The sequence below is a fragment of the Apium graveolens genome, chromosome 3 (assembly GCF_009905375.1).
Source record: "Apium graveolens cultivar Ventura chromosome 3, ASM990537v1, whole genome shotgun sequence".
NCBI classification, from domain to species: Eukaryota; Viridiplantae; Streptophyta; class Magnoliopsida; order Apiales; family Apiaceae; genus Apium; species Apium graveolens.
The window spans coordinates 111479840-111493824 of NC_133649.1; positions in this window are offsets into that span (position 1 = coordinate 111479840).

The following is a 13985-nucleotide window of genomic DNA, read 5'->3' on the forward strand; positions in this document are numbered from 1 at the left end:
GTAGGATATCTAACCTCGTATTCCTTCAGTTGTCTCAACGCATACGCAATCACTTTACCGTGCTGCATAAGCACACACCCTAATCCTTTGTGTGACGCGTCACTATATATCACAAAATCTCCTTTTCCGTCCGGCAATGCCAACACCGGAGCCGTTATCAACCTTTTCTTTAATTCCTGAAAACTGTTCTCGCATTTCTCCGTCCATTCAAACTTCTCTGTCTTACGAGTAAGTCGTGTCAAAGGGGCTGCGATCTTCGCAAAGGCCTGTACAAATCTATGATAGTAGCCGGCCAATCCTATGAAACTCCTTACCTCTGTGGGTGTGGTTGGCCTTTCCCAATTTGAGACCGCCTCTATCTTGGAGGGGTCGACCAATACTCCTTCTTTATTGATCACATGTCCTAAAAACTGTACTTCATTCCGCCAGAATTCACACTTCGAGAATTTGGCATATAACTGTTCCTCTCTGAGTATTACTAGAGCTATCCTCAAATGCTCTGCATGTTCTGTCTCAGTCCTTGAGTAGATCAAAATATCATCGATAAAAACTATCACACATTTGTCCAAGTACTTCTTAAATACTCTATTCATTAAATCCATGAAAGCCGCTGGGGCGTTGGTTAATCCAAAGGACATTACCAAGAACTCATAATGCCCATACCTGGTACGGAACGCTGTCTTGGAAATATCTTCGGGTTTAATCTTTAGTTGGTGATATCCAGTTCTCAGGTCGATCTTGGAAAAATAAACGACATCCTTTAGCTGGTCGAACAGATCGTCTATTCTAGGTAATGGGTACCTGTTCTTTATGGTTAGCTTGTTCAACTCTCGATAGTCTATGCACAGCCTCATGCTCCCATCTTTCTTCTTAACAAATAAAACTGGTGCTCCCCATGGAGACACACTGGGTCTTATCATACCCTTATCCAAGAGTTCCTGCAATTGGATAGCTAATTCCTTCATTTCTAATGGGGCTAACCGGTAAGGTGCTTTTGAAACTGGCGCCGTCCCAGGGGCCAACTCAATAGCAAATTCAATCACTCTATCGGGTGGTAATCCCGGAAGGTCTTGTAGGAATACATCTTCAAATTCGTTGACTACTGGAATATCTTGTAAGTTGGGCACCTCCTTCTGCGTGTCCACCACATAGGCTAGGTAGGCCTCATTTTCTTTTCGTAGCATCCTTTTAGCCTGGGCCATGGTCAAAAATTTCTGCGTCTGCCTCTTTCCTCTAAATATAACTTCTTTCTTCCTTGGGACATTTAGCTTAACTTTCTTCCCTTTACAGTCTATCTGAGCGTCATTGCTAGATAGCCAGTCCATTCCCAAAATTACATCAAACTCCCCTAATTTAAAAGGAATCAGATCAACACTAAAGATTGCTCCCCTATGCCTATCTCACAGGCGGGGTGAATCTGGTTAACAGGAATAATTTCATGATTGGCTATTTCTACTTGTAGGGGTTCTATCAAGGGTTCAGCCTTAAGTCTTAACTTACGCGCAAGGTCCTTTGATATAAAAGATTTAGTTGCTCCCGAATCAAATAAAACATTTGCACTGACTGAATTTAGAGAAAGGGTACCTGCTATCACATCTGAATCTTTCATAGCATCCTGGACTGTCATGTTGAAAGTCCTCGCAGTAGGTGGCTTATTAGAAGCAGCCCTGCTTGCTCCCGAAGCTGCTGGTTTGTTCATTGGGCATTCCCTCTTCCACTGACCTGGGCGTCCGCACTGATGACAAGTGGTGGTTGGAATGATGGCAGGGGTTGATGATGGGCACTTAGTTGAATAGTGGCCTTCTCGACCGCACTTAAAACAGGTTACTGGCTTTCCTTTACACTCCCCAGTGTGATTCCTTCCACATATGTTACAGGCTGGCAATGGGGGTCGAGACTGGTTGGAATAGGACATTCTTGATTTCTGGCCGCCCTGGCTCACACTCACACTCATTGGCCGCTTAAACCCAGTGTTCCTTCCTGGTAGGGACACTGCTCCTCGATTAAATCTAGTTGGGAAGCTCCTTCCTGCGGAACCTCCACCCATGCTCATACTTTTCCTTTTTATTCCTTTCTTCTCTCTTTCCTTCTGCATCTGTTCACTTCCAACTTCTACAATCGTTGCCTTTTGCACCAGAGTGGCATAGTCCGTAAGCTCAAGGATTGCCACCCTATTCTGAATCCACGGTTTCAGTCCCTGCTGAAACCTCCTAGCTTTCTTTTCCTCGGTGCTCACAAACTCCGGCACAAACCTTGATAACTCAGTAAATTTCGCTTCGTACTCTGCTACAGACAAGTTATTCTGCTTTAGCTCCAAGAACTTGAGCTCCATCTGGTTTTCCATAAACCTCGGGAAATACTTTCCCAGAAACAACTGACTAAATCTCTCCCAGGTTATAATAGCATCTGCTTCCATGTTTTTCTTGGCCTCCCACCAGTAGTTAGCTTCTCCTTTCAGAAGGTAGGTAGCAAATACAGTCTTCTGTGCCTCATCGGTACTCAAAATCTCAAAAGATTTCTCCATTTCCTTTAACCATGCCCTTGCCTCAACTGGGTCGGCTGATCTGTGGAACTCAGGGGGCTTAAGGGACTTAAAAGCCTGAAAGAGTTTGCCACAGTATTGTTATTTCCTTGAGGGGGTGGGTTGGGTTGACGTTCCAAATTCTGCCTTAGGAGTTGCATGAACTGGCCCATGGGATCCATGCCTGGGTTTGGTACTGGTTGCTCAACCTCGGTTTCTCCTTCTTCAGCCTCTATCTCAAATCCCTCAACATCATATGTTTCCTCTTCCTCTTCATACAGGGAGTCATCCTGTTCCACATAATCCTCATCTTCCTCTTCACTGTGTTCCTGGTTCCTATCATCCTGGTTATGGCTTCCCTGGTCCTCAGATCCAGGGCTCGCCCTAGTTCCAATCTTTCTTGGCGGCATGATTCTGATAATAAAAAAAATTATTGGGAAAATTCAACGTTAGGTCACAATCATATACAACATTGTGCCTTGCACAGCTCTTATAATGGGGAGAACGTATATCGCAATTCTATTATTTTAAGAAAGTTCTAATACGAAGTGCAGTAATAATAATGATAAAAACAGTGATCCCGTCACTATAGAACTGAACCGAAAGGAAACAAATATATACATAATGCGAGAAATACATAGTTTGATCTGGTCAAAAGTACAACAGTGCTACAGTCATCTGTCCCAAAAGTGATACACAAGAGTCTATCTGTCTAGTCAGAAAAAGGGATGCTATATACAAGTCAACTATCCCGGAAAATTGGCTCTTACTAAGGCCTCGGCTAACTAGACAACTAGACTATTCCATCATCAATCCTGAATCACACACCGGAGCGGGTCAGCTCCCATACCCTTTCCATCGCAGGACGGAAGATATAGTCGGCCTGCCGCCTGGAGATCCTACCATGCCTGTCCCCCTGGAGCGATCTGAGTCCTCGCTCGGGATGTGAGCTCTATCCCCGTAAGCTCCCTCCTCAAGGATCGAGGTATAGAAGCCCTAGTCTCATAAGCTCGAGGTACGCCTACCCGCCCTCTCTGCATCCAACTCCCTCCTGGCCTCATCTAGTCGGCCCTCGGCAACAGCCACTCGGGTCCTCAGAACATCCTGAACATATCCATGAGCTAACGAAGACTGCCTGTGGGCAGGGTCAAGAGGTGGTGAATCCGGAGCCGCTGAGGGTGCCTCCTCGGTCTGCCTAGGCTCGGAAGTATGGGTCTCTGAGCTGTCATCATTCAGGAATCCAAGATAGTGGTGGAGGGGTAGGGGCTCTGACCACCGGAAGTGTGGATAATGGGGTACCAGCATACACTACCATAGGTCCAACACTGCTCCTCAGCTACTGGGACCTCATCCGGGTCCTCCTCATCTGGAATAGCAATAACCTCTGTCTCTGACTCCTCTGAGGGGTCCTCCTCATCTGAAACAGCAATGACCTCCGTCTCAGGCTCCTCTGAGGGGTCCTCCTCATCCTCCTCCATCTCAGGCTCCTCCTGATCCTCAACATCTAGCAATGCCTCATCATGCTCACGCTCGAACATCTCAGGGTCCTCTATCTCAGGCGCCTACACATTAAACGAGCTAAGTTACTATCATGATACTTATAAGGGTTCCCGTAAGGGTTTTAACTGCCAGCACTACTTTAAGTAGTCCGACCATGAACTTGGCAAGAGTTCTTATTATCTTTGTGAGTTTGTTATTATATCGACGCATCATCTCTGAGGTTTATAACGCTTAGCTCTGATACCATTTCTGTAACACCCCTAGATCCGGGGTCGGGGATCCGGGTCGTCACGGTCTTTCTTTCCACAATATCACTTCACTTAATTAATAATAAATAACCTTATGCTGTGACCCCACACTAACGCACACCACAACTTGTTATAGTCTCAGAGATGAAATTGAAATAAGTACAAGTCTTTGAGTCCACAATTTAAAAGTTATTACAACCCAAAACGATTACTTGATAAATTTACAGTTAATTGCCATTATCTGCCACAAGTTATAATTATACATAATTGATTCTCAAAAGTAGATGGTCTGATCTACAATAGATCTACCTCTGCAGCTATAAGCAGCTACAACATCATCGGGAAGACGCGGGACGCTTCCCACGCGCTTGCGCTGGGTCTGCTGGAGTCTGGCCATCTTTCCTAACTGTTGTTGTGTGATGAAGAAATAAAGCAAGAGTGAGCCTTACAGCTCGCAAGATAATATATAGTGATAACAATAATATAAGTATCTAAATGGATACTTACTAAAATCTTTTATCAAGTGTAAGATAATTACTTACTAGATATAAGTAAAAAGAAGGAATGAAGTTACCAAATACTTCACTACACTTATATCATCTATAAAGCTACTTGAACTACCACTGTTCAAAGTATAAAGAGTTTTCAACAGTTCATCACATAGATGAGACTACAAAATAAGATTTGAATAGATTAAATCTTTGAAATATTATTAAAGGAAATGAAGTTATGATATACTTCATTAAGTTCTGATATATATATATATATATATATATATATATATCCACATATACATCTTCTTTATACAATTTCCTGAAAACCTCTGTCATGTAAAGTATGAACAGAGTTGCAATATCCAATAAGTTTGGAAAGGAAAAGAATTTTGGCATAAACCAGATATCTTGCTGATCAGGCAAAGATACCCATAAGTAACCTTTTCTACTAGTAGATGGACGAATTCCCCACTGGTCATCACCCTGGTCTCAATAGGACCTTATGCTGGACTGCCACTCAGCCACTTATGCATTTGATGGACTCCCACTGAGCCACTTACACTATCATGGACGCCCACTGAGCCCATGTTGCTTATGCCGACTCAATAGATGGACTTACTTCTCGAACGTTGGGTAAGTAATCAATTCATTTACCAAAACTGCAACCTTGTTGCGAATATAAAATACACCATAGAGCCGGATCCCTCAGGTTTTGAGCGAGTATTTAAATCCCCTTAAAAAGGAAGATCTTAAATATAAAAATGAGTTTTGGGATCCGCTCTAACTTTTAAAAATCATTTTGAAGACTCGAAAACACTTTATTAAGTGTTTGGAGTAAAGCTGATTTAATGAAGTAAATCAGTCCCCAGAATATTTAGAAAATGACTGAATATTATTATTTAAATAATATTCCCATAAAGAATAATCTTTATAAAAATAATTGAAGTAGAAGTATTAAAACTTATACTTGAAACGAGTATTAAATAACCAAAGATATACTTATATGAAAGTACTATCTTTATTTTAATAATCGAAAATAAGTTTGATTATTGACACCTTATTCTTTAATAAAATAAAGAATATACCTCAGCAAATAATCGGAGTCATAGATCCTCAAATGAATATTCAGATAATATTCATTAAATAATATAAACTGAGTCATAAGCCCTCGAATGAATATTGAAATAATATTCAATAAATAATATAAAAGAGTCATAAGCCCTCGAATGAATATTCAAATAATATTCAGATAAATAAATAAAAGGAGTCATAAGTCCCCGAATGAATATTCAAAATAATATTTATTTAATATAAAGGAGTCATACGCCTTCGAATAATATTCGAAATAATATTCAATAATAAAATAAAGTTAAAGTAATCGAATAAACCTTATTCGATTAATAGTTTTGAAAACTATGACCATATATATATATAAGTATATATATATATATATATATATCCATATATACAAAATCTACTCGGGATCCTCGACTCCCGGTTTTAGAAAATATTTTCACCTTTGGGTCCCTGTACTAAGGGTATATGCAAATTACCGCTATCCTCTAGCATAGGTATTATCAACTGAATCAACAGATATATAAATGGAAAGAATGCGAAACAGGCATGCATATATATATATACCATAGCAGCATGCTTCAATATATTGCATCATTTGCTAATTAACCAACATGCATCTATCGCAAGATAATGCAAATACATATATTCATCACAACAACAGTTATAACGGGTAGAAAACTTGCCTGAGCGACTTGGGGTGATAAAAGGCTCGGGACGAGTCTGGTAACCTATAAACAACAAGTAAGTTGGAATTAAACCAAAGTCACTTGTAAATCTATACTTTAACTAACTTAGACTCTAACGCTTGTTTTGCGCTCACTGATTTGCTTAAGTCACTCGGGTACCCTCGGCTCCACCATTTTTAATAATTTAACCTTTACGAGTTTTAAAGCGATTCCTTCGCGAGTGTCTTACCAACTGCCTAACACACTTACCATAAATGTTTCATACATTAATTAACCCTTTTTGGTCTTTAACCTATGTTTCAAAGTAAGGCGAGGGGAAAAAGTTTCGTTCGCGAAACGCCGTTACTTGAAACGGTCGTTTCTCCTAAACCGTGCATCGGAATCGAACGAACTACATATCAAAACGAAGCTCGTAACATGAGCTATCTAAACATGGCAGTGGTCATATTCTAGCAGGGGGTTCTCGGGTACTAATGCTATGCACAAAAACAGTCCAAAGAAAATCGGACGTTACGACGACTATGTTTACGCGATTTCCAATATTTTAAACCATTCAAAACCCTCCCAATTCAACCTCAAATCCAACATACAACCAACATCCATCCTTATCTCATCATAACAACCCCAACCAATTCAATTTAATCATTCATACTTATGCCTAAACTTAACTTTAATCATACTTAAGTTCTTTTAAATCAAAACCACAACATTTACCATTCCATTTCACTACCATTTCAAATCCCAAACTCTAATCACAACAACAAGCTACACTATCATCCTACTAATCAAAATCATCTTATAATATATAGGAACCTAGGGTTTGGAGATGGTATACCTTCCTTGAAGTGGTGGGAGGAGCTAGGAAGCCTTAAGAAGCTTTGAGAAGTCTTAAGAATGCTTGGATCTTCAAGAAAAACAAGAAAAATTTCAAGTTAAAAACTTGAAAACACTATTCATTGTCTTCTTCTTTGATTAAATGAAGAAGATTGAGAAGGAATTAATGGCTTAAACTCATGATATAGTCCTAACTAAGCATGAAGATGATTAGGGAATTATCTTACCAATTTAGGAGGCTTGGATCTTGAGTTTTGAAATTCTTTGCCTTTAAAATGCTAAAAAGCCGAGAGCTCTTCAAGAACAAGCCTTGGTTGCTTTTTGATTTTTGATGAAAATGATTTTACTTGGCTTGGTTGCTTGGTTTTTGTATTTGATTTAGTCAATTACCTTTTTGCCCTTGAATTTGTGTGGTTACAAAGCCACCACACCTCCTTCCTTCCCATGTCATGCTTATGTCATCCTCATGATGTCATCCTCCCTTCCTTGTTCTCTTTCTATTGGTTGGATGACATCATTCCCACTAATCCCTTTGATTAACTTCCTAATCATTTGCCTAATGACCGCTGATCTGTTATACGGTTCGCTTAACTTTCGTTTTCGTTTATCGTTTGAAGGATCATACCCGGGATCTTATTACTTAGGTTCCTTTAACCTTTCTCAATACATTATATTCCTTTTTATGATCCTCTATTATAATCCTTTAATTTAAATCCTTTTTATCCTGTTACCTTATACTCAATTCTCTCCGTATCTTGTGGATTTCCGGGAAAAACCAAAGTGTCCGGAATTGGATTCTGACGATCTTTACATACACTTATATACTTCATAGAGTACTAATAATATCCCAGAATATCCATAACAGAACCCCTACATAGTGTGGCGTGAAAAGTTTTCTCATTCAGCTAAAACACTATTCACAAGGGTTACAAAAAGTTGAAAATTTTGGGGTTATTACAGTCTCCCCTCCTTAAAAGGATTCCGTCCCGGAATCAAACAGAAAACAAATGGGGGTACTTTTCTAGCATTGTGCTCTCTAGTTCCCAAGTTGATTCTTCCACGTTATGATTCTGCCATAGTACTCTGACTAGCTTGATCACTTTGTTCCGAAGCACCTGCTCCTTCTTATCCATAATCCTTACTGGCTTCTCCACGTAAGTTAGATCTGGCTGCATATCCACCTGCTCGTACTCCACTATGTGCCTGGCATTCCGATGATACCTCCTTAACATTGACACATGGAACACATTATGAACTTGTTGAAAGTTAGGGGGTAGGGCTAGCTCGTAAGCTAACTTTCCAATCCGTCTTAATATCTCAAAAGGTCCAATGTATCTTGGGCTTAGTTTTCCTTTCTTTCCGAACCTCATTAATCCCTTCCAAGGGGATACTTTCAACAGTACTAAGTCCCCTGCTTCATATTCCTTGTCCTTTCGGGCTAGGTCTGCATATTTCTTCTGTCTGTCTTGGGCTGCTACAAGTCGCCCTCTGATAAGATCCACTATATCTTTGGTCCTTTGGACCACTTCGGGTCCGAGCATCTTCCGCTCTCCTACTTCATCCCAGTATAAGGGAGATCGACACCTTCTTCCGTACAGGGCCTCATAAGGCGGCATTCCGATGCTAGCATGAAAGCTATTGTTATAAGAAAACTCGATCAACGGCAAGTGATCATCCCAACTTCCTTTAAAGTCTATTGCACAGACTCTCAACATATCCTCTAGTGTCTGGATGGTCCTTTCACTCTGTCCATCCGTCTGGGGATGGTACGCGGTACTCATATTTAACTTGGTCCTCGCACATTCCTGAAAGCTCCTCCAAAATCTGGAGTTGAACCTGGGGTCTCGGTCTGAGACAATGGACGCTGGGACTCCATGTCGCGTCACTATTTCCTTAAGGTAAATGTCCACCAGTCTATCGACTGTGTATCTCTCATTAATAGGAATGAAATGAGCTGACTTTGTCAGTCGGTCTATAATTACCCAAATGGCGTCGTGATTGGCTTTCGTCCTTGGCAAGCCTACAACAAAATCCATCGCTATCTGTTCCCATTTCCATTCGGGAATCTCCAGGGGTCGTAAGAGTCCACTGGGTCTTTGGTGCTCTGCCTTTACCCTTTGGCAAGTCAAACATTTGTTTACCCATTCTGCTACGTCCCTCTTCATGTTGGGCCACCAGTAATATTCCTTCAAATCTCTATACATCTTGGTACTTCCCGGGTGAATGGAATACCTTGAACTATGGCTTTCATCCAAAATCTCATCTTTAAGCTCTTGAACATTTGGAACCCAAATCCGGTAGGAGTACCTCATTATCCCTTTATCATCTTTCTCAGTATGGATCTCCTCTCCAGTCATTGACTCTCTGCCTTCATTCATTATTTTCTCTTGGCACAATCTGATCTTTTCCAATAACTCTGGCTGCATTGAGATCTCAAAAAGCTTTTCAGTTCCGGTTCCGGTTACCTTTACTTCTATTTCCATTTTCTCAAAATCCCTTATCAATTCTTCCGAAGTCGTTATCATTCTGAGTCTTTCCTTTCTACTAAGGGCATCAGCCACCACATTGGCTTTCCCTGGATGATAGAGAATCTCACAATCATAGTCCTTGATTAGTTCTAACCATCTCCTCTGGCGCATGTTGAGCTCTTTCTGTGTAAATATGTACTTGAGGCTCTTATGGTCTGTGAAAATCTCGCACTTCTCTCCATACAAGTAGTGCCTCCAAATTTTTAAGGCAAATACTATTGCCGCGAGCTCAAGGTCATGAGTAGGATATCTAATCTCGTATTCCTTCAGTTGTCTCGACGCATACGCAATCACTTTACCGTGCTGCATAAGCACACATCCTAATCCTTTGTGCGACGCGTCACTATATATCACAAAATCTCCTTTTCCGTCCGGCAATGCCAACACCGGAGCCGTTATCAACCTTTTCTTTAATTCTTGAAAACTGTTCTCACATTTCTGCGTCCATTCAAACTTCTCTGTCTTACGAGTAAGTCGTGTCAAAGGGGCTGCGATCTTCGCAAAATCCTGTACAAATCTACGATAGTAGCCGGCCAATCCTATGAAACTCCTTACCTCTGTGGGTGTGGTTGGCCTTTCCCAATTTGAGACCGCCTCTATCTTGGAGGGGTCGACCAATACTCCTTCTTTATTGATCACATGTCCTAAAAACTGTACTTCATTCCGCCAGAATTCACACTTCGAGAATTTGGCATACAACTGCTCCTCTCTGAGTATTCCTAGAGCTATCCTCAAATGCTCTGCATGTTCTGTCTCAGTCCTTGAGTAGATCAAAATATCATCAATAAAAACTATCACACATTTGTCCAAGTACTTCTTAAATACTCTATTCATTAAATCCATGAAAGCCGCTGGGGCGTTGGTTAATCCAAAGGACATTACCAAGAACTCATAATGCCCATACCTGGTACGGAACGCTGTCTTGGAAATATCTTCGGGTTTAATCTTTAGTTGGTGATATCCAGTTCTCATGTCGATCTTGGAAAAATAAACAGCATCCTTTAGCTGGTCGAACAGATCGTCTATTCTAGCTAATGGGTACCTGTTCTTTATGGTTAGCTTGTTTAACTCTCGATAGTCTATGCACAGCCTCATGCTCCCATCTTTCTTCTTAACAAATAAAACTGGTGCTCCCCATGGAGACACACTGGGTCTTATCATACCCTTATCCAAGAGTTCCTGCAATTGGATAGCTAATTCCTTCATTTCTAACGGGGCTAACCGGTAAGGTGCTTTTGAAACTGGCGCCGTCCCTGGGGCCAACTCAATAGCAAATTCAATCACTCTATCGGGTGGTAATCCCGGAAGGTCTTGTGGGAATACATCTTCAAATTCGTTGACTACTGGAATATCTTGTAAGTTGGGCACCTCCTTCTGCGTGTCCACCACATAGGCTAGGTAAGCCTCACTTCCTTTTCGTAGCATCCTTTTGGCCTGGGCCATAGTCAAAAATTTATGCGTCTGCCTCTTTCCTCTAAATATAACTTCTTTCTTCCCTGGGACATTTAACTTAACTTTCTTCCCTTTACAGTCTATCTGAGCATCGTTGCTAGATAGCCAGTCCATTCCCAAAATTACATCAAACTCCCCTAATTTAAAAGGAATCAGATCAACACTAAAGGATTGCTCCCCTATGCCTATCTCACAGGCGGGGTGAATCTGGTTAACAGGAATAATTTCCTGATTGGCTATTTCTACTTGCAAGGGTTCTATCAAGGGTTCAGCCTTAAGTCTTAACTTACGCGCAAGGTCCTTTGATATAAAAGATTTAGTTGCTCCCGAATCAAATAAAACATTTGCACTGACTGAATTTAGAGAAAGGGTACCTGCTATCACATCTGTATCTTTCATAGCATCCTGGACTGTCATGTTGAAAGTCCTCGCAGTAGGTGGCTTATTAGAAGCAGCCCTGCTTGCTCCCGAAGCTGCTGGTTTGTTCATTGGGCATTCCCTCTTCCAATGACCCGGGTGTTAGGAATGTATGTGCATTAGTTTGATGATATGTTTAACAAAATACTTAAGTAGAAATTTAGTGTCTGTAGCCTCAACGGATAAGACCACTTTGGCTATCCGTTGATGGTGTAGCTTTACTTAGAAATAAGTTTAGTGTTGTAGCATATTTCAGTCTCAGTTTTTAAAATGTAATTCTTGGAAGTTGAGAGAAACTATGAGTCATGTTGACTACTAGATGATATGCAGATAGGAAGGCCAATTGTAAATACTTCATGCCTTGTAATTTTGTATAAGTGAAGTGGTATCAACGGATGACTTAAAGACCTTCAACGGATAAGAAGCTAAGCTTCAACGGATGTCTCTAAAGCTTCAACGGATAAAGTCATCAACGGATAACATCCTTCAACGGATGAGTGCATCAACGGATGAAAGTCTCAACGGATGTTCTGATGATTAGCCGTTGATAAGAGGTAGTTGTACCTACAGACAGAGGCATATGGGTTGATAGAGACAACTGAGATGTGGTAGCCGAATTTCAGGAACAACAGAAAAAGCAGCCGTTCTTCTTCAGTACAAAGATGCAATAGTCAACAAAGTACTGGAGTGAACAGGAAAAGAAGCAAGTGAAGAACTTATTTTATTACTGTATTTTTATATTGTTTTTCACTTGTACACTTGGTAATATATAAACCAAGTAGAAGCTAGTAATTAGAAGTGAGATTTTCCAGAGCTGTTTAGAAAAACATTGAGAGAAAATTCATCTAGTTTGTACTAGGATGCAGCTGTGATCAACATTGTTTAATCACAGATTTTCTAATATACCATCTCTGGTGGAACAACAAATCCACCAGAAAAGTTTTTAAGGTCTGTTGTGTTCTTTACATTTGTGCTTGAATATATATCTGTCTGTATTAGCATAAAGCAATTCACACACTTGTTCTTCTTGAACACACAACTTTATAAACTGCTCAAAACTTGAAAAAGTTTTGAGATTTACATTCAACCCCCCCTTCTGTAAATCTCATTGTTAGTCCACTAGGAATAACAATTGGTATCAGAGCAGGCTCTTGACACACAAAGAGTTTAAAGATCTTGGAATCTAACAAAGATGAGTAAGAAGGATATTGGAGTAAAGATCCCAGTTCTTGACAAAGATAGTTATCACCATTGGAAGGTGAAAATGCACCTTCATCTACTCTCCCAAGATGAAGGTTATGTAAACTGCATTGAGAATGGTCCTCACATTCCCCACAAAGTAGCAACAGTTGCTACAGCCACAGTTGCTGTTGGTCAATCCATTCCAAAACCTAGAGCAGAATGGACAATGGAAGACACAGAAGAAGTCCACAAGGATAAGAAGGCTATGAACATTTTGTTTAATGGTCTTAACATGGATATGTTTGATAATGTGATAAATTGCACAACTGCCAAAGAGGTTTGGGACACAGTTCAACTACTGTGTGAAGGTACAGAACAAGTGAAAGAAAACAAAATGCAGCTTCTCATTCAACAGTATGAATACTTTTACTTTGAAGAAAATGAATCTTTAAATGAAACATTCAATAGGTTCCAAAAGCTGTTGAATGGACTGAAGCTGTATGGAAGAGTGTACCAGGTGAAGGATTCAAATCTTAAATTTTTAAGATCCTTGCCAAAGGAATGGAAACCCATGACTGTCTCCTTAAGAAACTCTCAAGATTATAAGGACTTCACTCTTGAAAGATTGTATGGAATCTTGAAGACTTATGAACTAGAGCTGGAACAGGATGAGGTATTGGAGAAGGGGAGAAAGAAAGGAAGTTCAGTTGCATTGGTAGCTGAAGATGAGAGGAAATGCAGACAAGAAACTGCGAGATCTACATCAAACTCCAAAGATGGTATAAGAAGTCAGGAATCAAGCAAGGGGGAAAGAGCAAGCTGCTGAAAATGAAGACAACTCCAGCCAAGATGACTCAGATGGAATTGATGAGCATCTTGCATTTCTGTCCAGAAGATTTGCAAAGATGAAATTCAAGAAAAACACTAGAGCCACTAAACCTCACAAAAACACTGTGGACAAATCCAAGTTCAAGTGTTTCAATTGTGGTATAAGTGGACACTTTGCAGGTGAGTGCAGAAAGCCAACTTCTGAAAAGAAGAAATTT